Below are 18,330 nucleotides of genomic sequence, written 5' to 3'. Positions count from 1 at the left end.
GAGCTGACTACTTGATTATGTCTTATATATTAATGTACAGTTTGTACATATGACCAGATTTAAGTCAGTTTGGTTGTTTGGTTGTTGTCCTTAAAATCAAGATATTTCAGATATCCCCCCAAGCTCGGCAATCAATAACCAGCATCCATTCTTTTTCTTTTTTCTTTGCACATCTACCCTGTACTTGACACAGTGCAAGGGACCGAGCGTAAAACAATGAATAAGAAACATATAATTCCTCAACTCCTGGAGCTTGCATAGTTATTGTTTAAAGCTTACTTTACTTGTTCAGTGATATAAGTCATACAATACATGATACCCTATCATAAAAGGCCAACAATTTCACCGGCGAAGTATGAATCACATGAAAAGAAAATAATGTGAGGCAATATGTAATAATTATCTAATGAGTTCTTCAGAGCAGGCAAACTTTTTCTACAAAGGGCCAGAGAGTAAATATTTTATGCTTTGTAGGCCAAATGGTCCCTGTTATGATTACTCAACTCTGCTATTAATGCACAAAAGGAGCCACAGACAATAAATAAGATAATGGGTGTGATTTTATTCCAATAAAACTTTATTCACAAAACAAGTAGTGAGCTGGATTTGCCCCATGAATTGTAGTTAGTCAACGCCTGCTTCAGAAAATAATTTGTATAGGGACAGAGGAAGAGAGGTCAGAGAGAAAGTTCACTGGATAATAAACACTGGAAGGAAAAGTGGTTCATATCCATTTACTGAATTTCAACAAAATAATTAGTATGCCATATATCTTATTGACAGTACATGAATTCATTTATATGGATCCAAACTCTGTTAGCCACATCAAGTTTAACTCCATCTTTTCTAGCCCAAGTCTTTCTACCTGATCCTTTATCCTTTCCTTTGGTTTTGAGCTTGGTCTCTGGAAAATACTTAGTTCCCAGATCTCTTAAGCACTTAACAGACAATCACAAACTGACTGCTTTAAGGCTCAGGTCTGGATTTTTTATTGGTTGGCCAGCATAGAATTCTGTGCTTTATAGTGAATGAAAGTAAGTAGAAAAAGAATGAAGAATAGGATGCACATACATAAGAGTGGTAGAAAACGGATAGTGATGGAAAGAATAAAACGTTAGGAAAGATTTTTCAGAGAATGAAAGAATGTCAAAGAGGCACATTAACTTTCTTCAGAAGGTCTAGTTTACTTTGACATGCCATTACCTTGGACAGAGACAACTTCATTAAGAATTTGATGATGTTACAGTTGGTTAATGCCATCTTTATAGAGAGCTCATGGAAAAATTATATATTACTGGTGTTTTATGAATATGTCACTAATTAGAATATACTTTCTGTTTCTATAATACTCTCCATAGTCTCCATAACTAAGCATTAATCATTTGTTGGTCTTTGAGTTCTTCGAGGATTTCCAATTACTCTGTAAGGATTGCAGAACTTTACCATTACAACTTTTTCTTTTTACCAAAAGTTGTTAATTAAGTAACAAAGTACACATAATTCATTTTTAAGTACCAAATATATTTTAAATAAATACACTTGCAAAGTGTATACTCTTGTATTGCTTGGGCCTATCCAGGCAAAATATTTCTAAAAGATCTTACGACTTTATGGTTCTGCCTATGTCCATATTTTCCAAATTACTTCCCTTCTGCCCGGCACTTTCCCTTGCATTCACATGTAACTGAACTTTTCAACTCATTCTATCTCATTCTTCAAAGGAGTTTTCCTTGGTCTTCCCAGGAAGGTTAAGGACAAACCACATCTACTTGTTTAGGACCACCGTGATGCTTGTCACATTGATTTCTAATTGTATTTTTCTAATCCATTGGATTATGAGTCTGCAGAACACAGAAATTCTTTTTGGTCTCAGTAGTCACTGCTTTTGCTGGTACATAGAAGGCACTCAGTACATACTTGGAGGAACAAATGAATGATAATTATTGTGCAGGTATTATGACTATATCCTAGAAGTACAAGAAAGCATTTTTTTTCTTTAGTGTAACAGCTAATACCCTACGCATCTCATCTTTGACTTACTTGTTTACGTTCAACACACAATTGGAAATAATGCATAGAAGTTACAAACACCATCATCTATAGTGGTAGTATTTCTGATCTTAGACAAAGACAACTTAAGTTCATTACTGTCATCGTCAGCTGGGGTACTTTGGGAAAGTCATTGAGACTCTCTGAGCTTTACTTTCCATATCTATCAGTAGAATGATAATAGTATTCTCCATGGTTGCTCTGAGCATGGAAAAGTTAATTCTCATAATGGATTTTAAATTACATCATGAAATATAAACCATCATGATTATTTCATTTCTGCTCATATTCAGCCCTAAGTATCACCCACTAAAACATGCTTAAAAGTCTCAAAGAGCAGGACTTGCCTTGGAATTTATATGGAATATTATTTCCAATCATTACCTATTTGCCCCTCATTGTCATCTTTACTGTTCCTACTGGGTATATAAAATGCTGCACCAGATATACATTTCCATAGTATTATTTATTTCTACCTTTGGTTTGAACCTCTAATGACAAATGGAGAATTAAGATAGAAAATAGTTTAATTTTCTAACTAAATAGAAACAGGGTAAAATCATGGTTCTTTAGTTTTTAATGAGAATGATTGGTATTTAGATAGAGATGTGTTAAATGATCAGTTTACAAAGAACACAGTTAGCAGGGATTGGATATGCACACCAGGGCTCCTTTCCCAGGTAATCACTTGGCCAGCAGAATAATGATTCTGTCTTTCTCTTGCTTGAGAGGAATCTGGCTATGCCTCTAGCAGATTCATGCTGTCTGACTCTGCATATCCATTATCTGTGAAAGATGGTTTGGTCTCCAGAATGTTAACTCACATTTGCAATGTTGGCAAGAGCTTGCAGTGCAGGGGTGAATCTTTAAACAGACTTACTGCTACATTCACCACCCATCCTATTTAATAAAATGGAGCAGTGGAGGTGCTTTAAAAATTACATTTGTTCTCCAAATTAGAAGAAAAACAGCGCATTTCTGAAAGCAGAATTTTTGAATGGCGGAAGTAATTGCCTAGGTCACTCACATATGGAAATGGAAAGACTCTTGCTATGCCATATTTAGGTGTGCAAAATGTTTTTCAATTAACTTTCTTAATTTTGACTTGGAAAATTTGGAAACGAGATAGCAAAGTAGATATTTCCAAATGGTGAGACCAAATTTCATAGTAAGACAGAATTTTTCATCACTGAATATATCAATGACATGGTCACAATTTAAGCCTGGTTAAAAGCAACACTTTTTATAACTCCTTTGTCTGGAGGTGAGTCTTCTAACTATTCCTATCTTATAAATTGCAGAGAAATGGAGCTGGAATTGGTAAGGGAGTAGAAAAGTGGGAAAGTGTATTACGTGGGTCCCAGGCACAGGGATGCTTAATTCCGAGACTCACGGAGTGATGATAAGCCCCATGACACCGAGGCCATCCCTTCAACAGTGCAATTTCCATGTAGGAGACTTTCTAAAAATACATTGCCCCAGGAAAGAACGTTTAATTCCAGCCCTCTCTTTCTAAGTTTCTAGACCAACCTTCCAAACTGGAGTCAATTTGGATGCCTGGATGGAGCTGCTAACAAATATAACAGCATTTCTTCCATTCTGAATGTTCTATAGTTGGAAATTCGACAGATAAATAAAACAAGGCAGGGGGATATAAAGTGTATGGTTGTGTCAGGGGAGGGGCAACTTTAGAGAAAGTGCTCTGGAAAATGTCTGAAAATCTGACAGTTGATTGTGAAAGATGAGTAGAAGCGAGACCTGCAGATGGCCCACAAAAAGTCCTGAGGCTGCAAATAAATTGGTCTGGATTTGGAGTAAAATCAGAGAAAGGACAGGAGTGAAGAGGTAGAAACCTCATCTCTTAAGGCTTTGAGGCTGTTATAACCAGTTAATTTAAAACTCTCAACACATAGTAGATAAACATAAACCTTTTATTTAAACCTGTCACTGTATTAAATCATGTTCTAAAATATTCATTCCTTTTTGCTCTTGAGAGGCATCTTTCCGGTTATAGTTTGTTAAAATCTGTCCAGTCCACGTTCAAACTTCCAGTCTCATATTTGAATCCCATGTTTCAAAGTTCTACCCATCCTCTCCTTCTGATGCTAGGATGTAGTCCTCTACAATGTTCAGAGTAGGGAGGTCGGCAGAGAAGAGGACAAATGGCTCTTTGTGGCCACATTTGGGTTTTGGCCCCTCCTTGCCAACTTTCACTGTTTCTCTAGCTGATACTGCTGGCCGTCAGTCTCTGTGTGGCAGGCAGTGACCTGCTTGCTCCTGCACGGTGTGGGTGACAGATCTGGGGGCCCTGCAGGTCCTCCCCACTGCCCAGGTCTCTAATCTGGGAGTTCTGACTCCTATTCAGTCCCTTTCCTACCCACACCGCAGCCCAGCTGCCAAGAGATGGGAGTGCAGATTCCTAGACCGCCAGCCAGCCTTCGCTCCAGCTGCTTATTTTCCCTGCTGAGAAAGGCAGAGAGGAAGGTCAACAAGTTCACTGCCTAGGCAGATACCCAGCTGGGAGACAGAAAGCCAATCTCCTTTTATGGTGACAACATCAGTGATTATCTTGCAGTCTCCCTGTCATCTCTTTGCAGAGCTGGATGCCTCTCCCAGCCACAGAGCTCTGTCCATAAGGCCAAAGATATTGACCACCTTGCTCTCCTTAGTCTTCTAAGTACACACACTGGGGAAGGTTGGGGAAGCAGTGACTGCTTTGGGCATTTGGTGGCTGACAAATCTCAAAATCAACAGATAGAGTAGAATTTAACATTCAACAACATTTGGAAAATGATGGATTGAGTCTCCAGCATAGTTGTAGGAGTATTATGGGCTTTGGAGTAACTGACCCATGTTCAAATCCTGGCTGCTGGATTTACTAGAAGTTTACTCTTGTATAAGCTAAATCCTTCAGGGCTTTAATTTCTAATTTGTAATTATGGGTAAAATAATAATATCTACCTTATAGAGTTATTGTGAAAAGTATATGGCTTAGGGCTTCCCTGATGGTGAAGTGGTTAAGAATCTGCCTGCCAGTGCAGGGGACATGGGTTCAAGCCCTGGTCTTGGAAGATCCCACATGCTGTGGAGCAACTAAGCCCGCGCAACACAACTACTGAGACTGCATGCCACAACTACTGAAGCCCGCGCACCTAGAGCCCGTGCTCCACAACAAGGGAAGCCACCACAACGAGAAGCCCGCACACTGCAACAAAGAATAGCCCCTGCTCTCTGCAACTAGGGAAAGCCTGCATGCAGCAACAGAGACCCAACACAGCCAAAAATAAATAAATAAAATAAGTTAAAAAACAAACAAACAAAAAACAAAACAAAAAGACCACTACCCAGCTGGAGTGGCAAAAAAAAAAAAGTCAATGGCTTAATCCCTCTAAAGTATGTACCTAAGTACTGGCATATAGGACTCGGTGAGTTTAGCTATTATTAGGGACTCTGATTAATAATGATTTTATGTGATCATTCTGACTACTAAATGAAAAATAGACTGGGCGAGGGAAAGCAGGGCAGGATGGAAGCAGAGAAATCATTAAGGCAGATAGCAGAGGAGTCCAAGAAAAATCTTACAGGGATTTGGAATAGAGTGGTGTAAGTAGAAATAGTAAAGTAGTCATTTTCATTATTTGGTTCTAGGTATTGCTGTCAAGACTTGTTGAGGATTTTTTCATTGGGTTTGAGATAAAAAAGAGGAATCAAGGATGGCTCTGACATTTTCAGCCTGAGACACTAGGAAAGCTGTTAGGTTTTTAAGGCCATAGGGTTATATGAGATCAGAAAATAAAAAAGAAACAAAAACATAAGGATCTGAAAGAAAAAAAAAAGAAAAAATCTATATTGTCATTATACACAGATGTTATAATTTTCTACGTGGGCCTATTCAGACTTTACTGTATGCTATTAGAATTTAAGCACGTGATATGGATTGAAAAAAAAATACTCCATGGAAAAAACTGTTTTTTGCAGGTGAAAATGGATCCCCAAGTATGTCTACACCTTAATACCTTGAACTATGAATATGTTATTTTACGTGGCAAAAGAAACTTTGGAGATGTGATTGAAGGCAAAGACATTGAGACAGTGAGATAATTGATGGTTTCAATCTAATCACATGGGCCTTTAAAATCTGGGACTCTTTTCTGTCTAGATCAAGGAATATTGCATTGATGGGGAAAGAGTCTGAGAGATGGCAGCATGAGGATTCCATGCCCAGTGCTGGTTCCGAGATGTAGGGGGCTATGTGCAAGGGCTGAAGAGAGGCCTCTCAGAGCTAAGGGTGGTCCCTAACTTTCAGCAAGGAAACTCAGTCTTACAGCTGCGTGGAACTGAATTCTGTCAATACTGGATGAGCAAGGAAGTGGATTCTCCCCTAGAGTTTCCAGAAACGGACGAAGAATGATAACACCTTGATTTTAGCCTACTGAGACCTCTACCACACCTCAGATCCACAGATCTGCAAAATAACTAATTTGTATTATTTTAAGTCAAAAAGCTTTTGGCAATTTGTTGCAGCAGCAAGAGAAAATTAACACATATATCATAAAATTCACGCACATTTTTGGACATTTAATGAATTTATAGAGTTGTAACCACAATCCAGTCGTATAGTATTCCCATGACCCTGAAAATATGCCATGTGACTATTTGCCTTCAATTCTGGTTCTGACTCCCAGCTCCAGGCAATCACTGTCTGCTTTCTATCTATATAGATTTGGTCTTTCTGGACATTGCATATGAATTAAATCATGTCATGTGTAGTCCGAATTTTTATTATTACGAATAAATTTGCTGTGATCATAGGTGTTTGTGTGGACAAATGTTCTATTGCAGGTGGATATCTAGGAGTGAAATTGCCAGGACATAGATAAGTTTATGTTCAGCTTTTTAAGAAACAGCTCAAATTGGCTGTACCATTTTACATTCACATTAGCAATATAAGTAGGTTCCGGTTTTTCCACTGTCTTTGCCTGCACTGTTGATTGATTGTCTTTTTAATTATAGCTGTTCTAGAGGGTGTGAAGTGGTGTCTCATGTGATTTTTTAATTTGTATTCCCCTAATGACTATTAATGCTGAACATCTTTTCGTGTGCTTATTAGCTATTCATATATTTTCTTTGGTGTAATGTCTATTCAGTTTATTTGCCCACTTTTTAATTGGGTTGTCTTTCTTATTATTAAATTATGAGTTCTTTACATATTCTGGATACAAATAGTAGTGGGAAAATTGGATATTCTCATGAAAAGTATGTAGACATATACACAGATATGTAAGTTAAAATGAATCATATGCCAAATCACAAAAGTTAAATATATGTATGTAGTTAACCCTTGAACAATGTGGGGAATTAGGGGCTCAGTTTGACCCTCCATGTGGTCAAAAATTTGCATACTACTTATAGTCATTCCTCTGTATCCACGGTTCCTCTGAACCCTCGGATTTGATCGACCATTGATTGTGTAGTACTGTAGTATTTACTATTGAAAAACTATTCGCACATAAGTGGACCCAGAAGTTCAAACCCCTGATGTTCGAGGGTCAACTGTGTGTGTGTGTGTGTGTGTGTGTGTGTGTGTGTGTGTGTGTGTGTGTGTGTGTGTATATATATATATATATATATATATTTCTCCCAGAATATGACTTACCTTTTCATTTTCTTAGGGGTGTTTTTTTTTTCTTGTTTGTTTGTTTGTTTTTTGCGGTACGCGGGCCTCTCACTGTTGTGGCCTCTCCCGTTGCGGAGCACAGGCTCCGGACGCGCAGGCTCAGTGGCCATGGCTCATGCGCCCAGCCTCTCCGCGGCATATGGGATCTTCCCGGACCGGGGCACGAACCCGTATCCTCTGCATCGGCAGGCGGACTCTCAACCACTGCGCCACCAGGGAAGCCCAGGGGTGTCTTTTAAAACCAAAAAGGTATTTTTTTTAATAAAGGCCAATTTATATTTATTTATTTTTCTTTTATGTACAACTATTTTGGTGTCATATCTAAAAACACTTGGCCTAAAATCATAAAGTTTTTCTCCTAGATATTATTCTAGAAGTTTTATAATTTTAACCTTTACATTTTTGTGTATGATACATTGGATTTGTTTATATATGATATGAGGTGTCTGAATTAAATTTTTTCACAAGAATATCCAATTTCCCCAGCATTATTTGTCGAAAAGACTATCCTTTCCCCCACTAAATTGTCTTAGCACCTTTGCGGAAAATCAGTTGAACATAAACACTAGGGTTTATTTCTGAACAGCATTCTAATAATCTATTCTATTGATCTATATATCTGTCCTTTTACCAGAACCATAGTGCCGTGATTACTGTAGATTTATAGTAAGCTTTGTCACTGTTCTTTTTCACAATAGTTTTGGATATCATTGGTCCTTTTCATTCTCATTTAAATGTTAGGATAAGCTTGTCAATTTTTGCAAAAACACATCTGCTGGGTTTTGATAGGGATTATGTTGAACCTGTACTTAAAACTGTGGAAAGTTGCCGACTTTACAATATTGATATTTCCAATGCATGAACATGGAACGTTTCCCCATTTAGCTTAGATCTTTTAGATTTTCTTTCAGCAATGTTTTGTTGTTTTAAAGAATAGGTCTTGAATTTTTTGATAAATTCATTCTCAAATATTTTATTCTTTTTGATTCTACTCTAAGTGAAACTGTGTTTCTTAATTTCATTTTCAGAAGTTATGCATCCTTACAAAAGGGATGTTTGACAAATCAGGGGGCCAGTTGGAAGAGTATAAGGCTTTCTGTGAAGCATTTGATGGTATATTTGGAAGGATATGCTGAATTAGATTTTAAAATACTTTGCATTTAAATTCTGATCTATACAGAAAATGACCTATACAGTGGGGAGGAGAAAATAAACCTAGAATGAAGAAAATTGGGAAATGGAGATCTTTGCAAAAAGTGAAAAATTAGACAAGGGTGACTTGAGAAGGGCCTGGACAAAACAGTGATAGGGACAAATATGATTTTCAGCTTGGGGTGTACATCAACCTTATGCCTAGTGAGCCAAAAAAAAGATCTGCCTTTCAGAGCCCATCACCAGTCTGGCCTATTTGAGGGGTGGAGGAGCACTCACATAAGTAAAAAGATTTGTTAAAAAATAATAATAATAATTGGCCTGAGAAAACAATGTATTTGATTTTAAGCAATATTTTTGACAATCATTTATATATTTCATTCTTAACTGTATCATTTTAAGAAGTGCTTTCTGTACTTTATTTACTATGTAGAAATTTGCAAAGTCTTGGTTTATAGCTTTACAGTGAAGCAAAAAAGTAATAGATAAAAATCCAACTATTCATTGGCTTTTAAGGAGAAAATATGTTTGTTTTGTTTTGGTTTGGTTTTTTTGGCTGCACCACATGGCATGTGGGATCTTAGTTTCCCACCAGAGATTGAACCCACTCCCCCTGCATTGGAAGCACGGAGTCTTAACCACTGGAACTATTCACTGCCTTTTGTTGAACATTCCCCAAATTGTAAATAGTTGTGGTGAGCACTAAATGAGGTAATATCTAGTACAGTACAAAAAACTGGCAAAAGAAAAAGTTGTCACTCAATAAATGTTTGTTTTCTGTTCCTTCCCCTTATCATTTATATTCAGTATTTATTGTAAGTAAAATTATGCTTGACATTCAGAAAAAGGTGTTTCCTCTAAATTTTTTTTTTTTATATTATGAAGGCAAAATTAAGGTTAAAAAATATCAACAGAAATTTCACAGCACACATCCTACAAGAAAGACAGGAAAATGAGTCTGCAATTAGATAAAACTGCATGCTTTTCAAAGAATTGTATTATGAAATATTCAAGATTATGTTCATTAGGGAGGATGTAAACTCAAAGACATACCTTTTTACAGAGCTTTTGACAGTAACTAACCATTAAAGAAACATTAAACGAAACATTGAAAGGGAAAAGCAATTCAAGAAATGGACCAATTTGAACAACTCAAAGTACTGCTTTAGATGGCACACTTAGAGAACAAAAGACAAAAGAGAAGCAGAGAGAAAAAATCATTTAAAGACCAAGTGGCCATTGTCCATTGATTGAGAGGTCACACTTTAAATCATTTTGACAGCTGAAAAGGAAGAATATAGTTTTCCCAAAAGGTAGTTTAAACACTTTTTTTGAAAATAATATAACGAAAAGCACACCAGAGCTGACCCAGAAATAACCGAGAGATTTAGTTGCAGATTATATGATCAACATAGGACTAAGTCCAGATAAACAATATTTAAAAATTGGATGCAGAATAGATAAAGGGAACAATTCACTCACTTGGAATTTTCTGGCATCGTTCGAAACTCTATCTCCCTCTAGCAATATTCTACCCTTCCATTTAGTTTAAGTATAATCTCATTTTTTCCAGCATGATCTGGGTTTATGACAGCTTCCATTTTTTCTTAGCAGAGGTATTTATTAGATTTATTGCTTATGAAAAATTCTGTCAAGATTTAGGCGGTGAAAACAATAGCAACAGCAAAACACACTTTGAGCCGTTTTCATGCTTCATTTTATAAGTCCTAAATATGTGCATATTATCCACCAAATTTGCTGTATATTCTATAAAATATATTCAAGGTGAATCAATAAAATGAAGTATGATTTGCTTTGCATCTCACAGACTTGTGATCAAATAGGGTTGGCATTCGTATTATAGCTTGGGAGATTTTCTTTCTTGATTTTATTTCGAAATGTTCAGTGATCCTGCCAGCTGGGCTTATGCCACATACACAATGATAAATCTGGAGAAATGAAGGAATTATCAGGATGATTCATGCAAATACCCTATTTTCATCTGAATTATATGAATGTCAGTAAGCATGATTTAATGGTTGGGTTCTCAGGTTTAGAGTTAAACATACCTGGACCTGAATTCAGTTTATGCCACTTAAACTCATTAATGTTCTATTCCCCTTTATATACTGGAATAATAATAAAATTGATATAATAATAATAATTTCTATGAAGATTAAATGGGATGATGCATTGAAAATCATTAGCATACTACCAGAAACAGTAGTTATTCAGCAAATGAAAGTAATACAGTAGTCGTAGTAATAATAGTAGATATGATAGTAGTAGTAGTAGTAACAGTGGGATTACTAGTCATAGCAGTTGTATTTTCATATTTGGCTTGAATTATCAAATATTTTTAAAATTTTACTTTAATTCTTGAACCCCAGGCTGAGTAAACTAATAAATGAGAATCTTTATATGTGAAAAGCGGAAGGAGAGTAAGTCATAATAAAAATGACCCCAACTTAACAATGCTTTTAAACAATGATTGATATTATACATGTACTCTCTCTTAACTCCAAAACAACCCCCAAGGAAGGAACATTAGTGGAACTCTAGTTATAAGTTGCTAATGCATCTGTAACTGGTTTCATTTTATAAAAGGGATGGTTCATCTTACAATTGAAGCCATGGGATAGAAGTGACGTCAGAACGTCTCTGGATTACACGTTGTCTCTATTCTTTGCTATTGCAGATGTGCTTCTCTTAAAGGTATGCCCATAGTCACTCTGGTTCAAAGTCTTGCAGATCCCTGATCAAAGGGAAAAGGGACCTGGTCTCCTTCATGTCTAGTTTGAATACAAGAGCAGAGGACATCCACTTGGTTCAGCTGGGGTAATGCCCTTATCCTCTAGCAACAATCACTCTTGGAGACTGGAAGTAGAGTGGGAGTTAATTATGGAAGCAGGGTTGAGAGTTGATTAGCCTAGCTTATGGATATGACCTTCCTGTGTCCAGGATGGGATCTGTAATGTCAAGAATGCTGGAAAGATTGCAAGGCACCAAGAAAGTTAGCAACTACAGCATATAATCAGAGCTCCTTATTTAAAGGTAGGAAATTAGGGTTCTGAGACAGTGAATATAATAACCCTCAGAGTTATAGTGGAAATTCAAATCTGTGTCTCTTTCACTGCAAACCACGTAGTCTGTCCACTGTCCCATACTGCTCTCATAGTTCCACAGATAATATTTATATAACAAATTCAAGTAGTAGGCATTGAATATCAGGTCAGGGAATCCATACTGTGTTCTGCAATGTAAGTGCTAAATAATCCCAATTCTCTCGATAATTGGCAAACCTTCACTTAGTGCTAAAAAAATTTTACTAAAGCATCATTAACTCCACACAAATTGATGTGTTTTCCTAAATATCCCAGATGATATTCATTCAGCACACAGCCCAATTGCTATTTGTCATTCAGTTGATCAATTTTCAACAGCATGCTTAGCAGACCTTGTCATTAGTAATGTCTTCCCCAGATCTAGAGAATGTTTGCATTTTCTTTCCATTTTCCAGAAGATCTCATGGAGCCCCTGAGGTGGATATATATACATTTTAAAACATAGATTAATCGTGATTTTCTGCTACCTCAGCATTTTTTACCATGATTAAATAATAAGTACAGATTATCTTTTGAACTATTTTGGAGATCCTTAAAGTGTCCAGATGCATGCAAAAGAAAATTGTTTAATTCACTGGATTGTAAGACCTAAGGTCCATAATGCTGAAGAGTCTGGGAATATTGATTCAATTCATACCTTCTTTACTGTTGTTTTTTTTTATCCTCTGAAGTCATTGATTTAATCAGTTTTATTCCACACACACCTACCCCAAATTTAACCTCGTTATTTGGTTTTGATATGAACTCCAAAACCATGCTCTTTTCCCAAATGCTTCTTGACATATTACAACCAACTAACACAGTAATACATAGTCTATTATGCTTTGTGGCATGATCAATAATATAAATAAAATGTGCTTTGATGTAATTTGCTTTTTGAAATGTTAGTGGTTACAGTTTATTAAGCTATTTATAAGGTAAGATTAAGTTGTGCTCTAATTACCTGCCTTTTCCTCCTGTGTGTACCATAATATTCTTTATTGTTTCTACTGTCTCAATAGGTGAACAATGATTCCTTTTGTTTTATGAATTTGTATTTTATTGTACAGACTAGTGTGACCATCACACTTTGGCTTAATTGCAAGCCTGCCTAAAAATGTATTTACTCTGTTTTCCAAGTAGATAAGAAGTTCAAATTTTGCATTATGCAAAAAAAGTTCCATTTTTAAAGGAACTCAAAAGTTAATGTTAGTGTAATCCTAAATAAATGAAGCAATGGTGAAGAGAACTGCAGAGCAAATATGAAATTTATTAATGGCCTTCCAACAGCTTGCCTTTCAAATTATTAGGAATTCATTAAACAATGGTTGAGCAGCACTGACAATTAAATTACTCTCCTATGAGGTATCTGGCCATATTATGAATATTGCATACTACATAGCTCACATTTCTAAAGGGATGTAGACAGCAAATTGGATTTCAGATAATTAACATGTGGCTTGAATTCAGTCTCTAGACACCTCCCACTCTGTTTCCAAGCAAAAATAATTGGGATGTAACTGTATAAAGAAAGTTAACATTAAAAATGTTAAAGAAAAAAATATGTAGAACTTATGGCTGCATTAGAAGGCACCTTCCACAGTTAGAAAGTTGAGAGGCAGAAATAGTAATAGTGAATAACCTGATAGAATTGAAAATATTTTGCATAAATCAGGCCTTTTAAAGCTTGCCTGTATGAGGCAGTCTTCTTTTTCCCACAGATTACCAAGCAATTGGTAGATGTCACACTGTTAAATGTGTCACAGCTGGGACTGAAACCTATAGAGTTTGAATTTATTACCGCTGCTCTATAGACCTTTTAAGACACATAGAGAAGCATCATCCACAGTCTAACAGCTGGACTATTTTTTAATATTATGTTTAGTGTCTGTGTATCTCCACAATGAGGAGATTCTACTAAGAATATGTGTAAAAACTAAAACCCAAAAAAGGCTTACAATAAGTTTTCCTGTGAAGCTGTCTTATTCACTCTTTGGGTGGAGCCCATAAGAAGTTGGGAAAATGAGAGAAAGAAATGCAGAAGACAGGCCTGAATATGGAGCAGAAGTTATGGAGAACAAAGTTGGAGTCTGTCTTTCCTGTGGTGGGCTTCTGTTAACTACTTTTTGAAATGCACTTTTGAATTTTAGAATAGCTTTAGATTTACATAAAAATTGTGAAGAGAGTACATACCCCACATTCAATGTCCCCTATGATTAATATGTTATTATTAATTAATAAGTTAAGTGTTAATATTATTAACATTTATCACAATTAACCAATTAGTAAACTACTATTGATGCACTACGATTAACTAAAGGTCATTCCTTATTCAGATTTCCTTACCTAATGTCCTATCTCTGTTCCAGGATCCCACCTAGGACACCATATGATGTTTAGTTTCTATGTGGTTTAGGATCCTCTTGGCTGTGAAAGTTTCTCAGACGTTCCTTATTTTGATGACACTGACAATTTTGAGAGTACTGGTCAGCTATTTTGTAAAAATCCTTCTATTGTGACTTGTCTTATGTTTTACTCATGATTAGACTAGGGTTATAGGTTTGGGGGGAGGAAGACCACAGAGATAAAGTACCATTTCCATCACATATCACGAGGGCAATAATCATCATGATCTATGACTTGGGGTCATTCTCGCTAACCTGGCTGAGGTAGTATTTGTCAGGTTTCTCCATTGCAGTTACTTCTCCCTACCCCCTGCCTCCATGCTGGATACTTTGGGAGGACATCACTGTGGTCTTTCTGTTGGCTCCTGTGTTCCTCTGACATCCTTTCATCACAGTGGGGTTTTTTGAGTATTTCAAGTTTCTTCAGGTACATTTTGTATAGTTGATGCCCCATCAATTAACTTTTAATGTCACTGCATGTTATATAGTGTACACATTTTAAAAAGCTGGTTTATTGAATATAATTGATATAAAATGCACATAATTAAAATGTAAAATTTGCTAAGTTTTGAAATGTGTATACAGCTAGGAAAGCATCCCCACAATCAAGATAGTGAACACACCATCATGCCCCAAATTTGTCTCACGTGCCTTTGCGATCCTTCACTCTTGCCTTTTCCTCTCTTCTCCTTCCCTGTCCCCAGACAAATACCAGTCTGCTTCCTGTCACTAGGAATGGTAATGAATTCTCTAAACCTCCTTTAAAAATTGGACTGTTTATTGTATATTCATTTTCAATAGCTTCTTTCACTTGGCATAATTATTTTGAGTTTCATCCATGTGTTATATGTATAAATAGTTAATCCCTTCTTATTGTTAAGTAGGATTCCATTATATATGCTGTTAATTTGTATATAAAATATATAATATAAATGTATATATAAAAAATATATAGTATATACATATCAATTTTTTTTTCCATTTACCTGTCCATGGACATTAGGGTTGGTTCCCTATTTTAGTTTTTACAAATAAAGCTCTTCTGAATATTTGTGTACTCATACATTTCTCATGGGTGAGATGGGAATGCCTACTTCATATGATTGGACTATGTTTAACTTTTAAGAAACTGATGAATTGTTCTTCAAAGTAGTGGTACCTGGACTTCCCTGGCAGTCCAGTGGTTAGGACTCCAGGCTTTCACTGCAGGGGGCATGGGTTGGATCCCTGGTCAGGGAACTAAGATCCCACAAGCTGCATGGTGTGGCCAAAGGAAAAACAACAACAACAACAAAGTAATATTACCATTTTTAATTTCTAGCAATAGTGATGGAAAGTTCCAGCTTATCCAATTGCTCATCAACACTTGGTTTGTTGTCATTTTTTGTTTTCAACATTCTAATACATGTGCAGTGTTATCTCATTGTGGTTGAATTTGTATTTTCCAAAGAAAAATGTTGTTGAGTATCCTTTCATGTGCTTATTTTTCATCTGAACACTTCTTTGATACAGTGTTTGAACTTAAATTGTGCTCTGTGCTTTCTTTTTATTGTGTTGAAAGTTCTTTTTATATTCTGGATGCAAGCCATTTATCAGATATTGATTTGTAAATATATCCCAGCTTTGTGACTTATTTTTTCACTTCTTAATAATGACATGTAAAAATCAGAGCATCAAAGACCAGTGATCACAGAGCACAGTAACAAATATAATAATATTGAAAATATTCAAAATGTTGCAAGAATTACCAGAATGTGACACAGAGATACAAAGTGAGCAAATGCTGTTGGAAAAAATGATGCCTATAGACTTGCTGGATGGAGGGTTGCCACAAACCTCCAATTCATAAAAATACAATGTCTGGGAAGCACAATACAGTGAAGCAAAATAAAACAAATTATGACTGTACTTAATTTTATGCAGTCAAAATTTAATCGATAAAAGAAGAATGTTAAAGTGCAATCTCTCTCCAATGCTATTTTAGTTCAATAATGTATTTCTAACTTGTCTTATACCCCAAACATTTGCTATCAGTATTACTACTGTATTTCTAGCCAATATTGATTTAAATTTATCCAAGCCTTCTGATCACTACTTCTTATATTTCATTCCATCCCTCAAGGTTTAATTTTGTACATTCCTAAAGTATGTATTATTTTATCTCCTACATTGAGGGACTGGTAAAGATAAAGATTCAATCTTTGTTTTAAAATATCTGTACTTAACCTACACTATTAAATGTTTTTAAAGTTTTAGCTGGTTGCTATTTTCTTGTGTTACAGTATCATCCAGTTTCTGTTGTTTCTGTGAATAGCTAGGTAGCAGTGTGATTATTGATTATTACAGGTAAGTTTTCTTTTTGTTTGCTTTTAGGAATTCACTTTTACGTGCATTGTTTTGCCTAATTGTGTGTTATTTGGCCTTCATAGTGCTGACATTGTGTCCTAATTTTGAAGGATGTATGCCTTTTTTCAATTCAGGAAAATTTTTTCTATCAGTTTCTCTTTTGGTATTGCCTCTCCCCCATGTTTATTAAAAAAAAAAAGTATACAAGGTATGGTATTTCCATCAAGATAAATAGGTCAACAGAACAAAATAAAGAGCCTGGAAATATACCCTCATTTTCTCACCTTTCATTATTCAAATATTGTCAAACATAATTATCCTCAATTTTTCCTTTATTTCTCTTAACCTCCCTTTTATATTTTCCATATCTCTCCTTTATATGGCATTATTTACAATATCCTCAAACTGATTCTGTCAATTGTATCTAATATATAATCTATATAAAGGTAGATTCAAATCAGGAGAATTTAGAATGGCTCAACTAAAAAAACTTAAAGCCTGTAAGTTTAAGGTTATTGCTCTCTAGAGATATACCTGATTTTTCGTTTAAAACCTGTTCATCCTAGATATAATTCTCATAATGTTAATGGCCCCTAATTTTGTACTTTCAATTGCAGTAAACCGAATAGAGAAACAAAGAAAAATCACAGATGGCTAGATGTAAAGATTAAAGCAGATGTTACCCTACAGGGAAAGAAAATTGTTGAAATATTTTAATCACATTAATGTTATTATCAAATTTCTATTTCAGAAAGTTAACATATTTTTCAATGAAAATGTGAACATAAGTTAGAAAACTATTGTAATAGTATATTTATCACATGTATATGATGTCTTCTTTCTACCGTGAACTTCTCAAAGGTAGATTCAGTGTCACATATATATATATGTATGTATCTCCTCCAGAATCTTAATCCAGTGACTGTAACACGATAGTTATTCTCTAAGTGGTAGTTGAATTGAACTAAAAATAGTAAAATGACAGGTTTTGGGGCCCAATCTTTAGAAGATGTGATAAAAATATCATAAGGTTCCAATTTCTCATACATGCTTCATGCATATCTTTTAATACTAAAACCTAATAAAATTGCTATCTATAGTAAATAAATGACTGCATATTGATAGTTTCTTCATAAAAATTAGGAGGTTTACATAGATATTGGGTTCTACTCTTAGGATATTAAACTGTCAAGAATGAATAGTAACATGTATTTCCTGATTATAATGTCATAGGTGACTGAACTCTATATTTTTCTACTAGTAAGGTATAAGACAATTATATTTATTAAATATGGTCTACAAAGTGTGGTATTTCCATCTAGAGAAATATATCAATGGAACAAAATAAAGAACCTAGAAATAGACCCTCAAATAGAGTCAACTGATTTTTGACAAAGGTGGAGAAAGGATAGTCTTTTTCGCAAATGGTGATTAAATCATTGAATATATATATGCAAAAAACCCCAAAACTTTGAACCATATTTTTCACTGGAAGTTAATGCAAAATGGATCAGAAACCTAAATGTTAAATCTAAAATGGTAAACTTCTGGAAGAAAACAAATCAGGACATCTTTGTGACACTGGATTGAAAATTTA

The sequence above is a fragment of the Monodon monoceros genome, unplaced genomic scaffold (assembly GCF_005190385.1).
Source record: "Monodon monoceros isolate NGI ecotype Baffin Bay Population unplaced genomic scaffold, NGI_Narwhal_1 Super_Scaffold_8, whole genome shotgun sequence".
NCBI lineage: Eukaryota > Metazoa > Chordata > Mammalia > Artiodactyla > Monodontidae > Monodon > Monodon monoceros.
Note: the sequence above shows the minus strand (reverse complement) of the source record.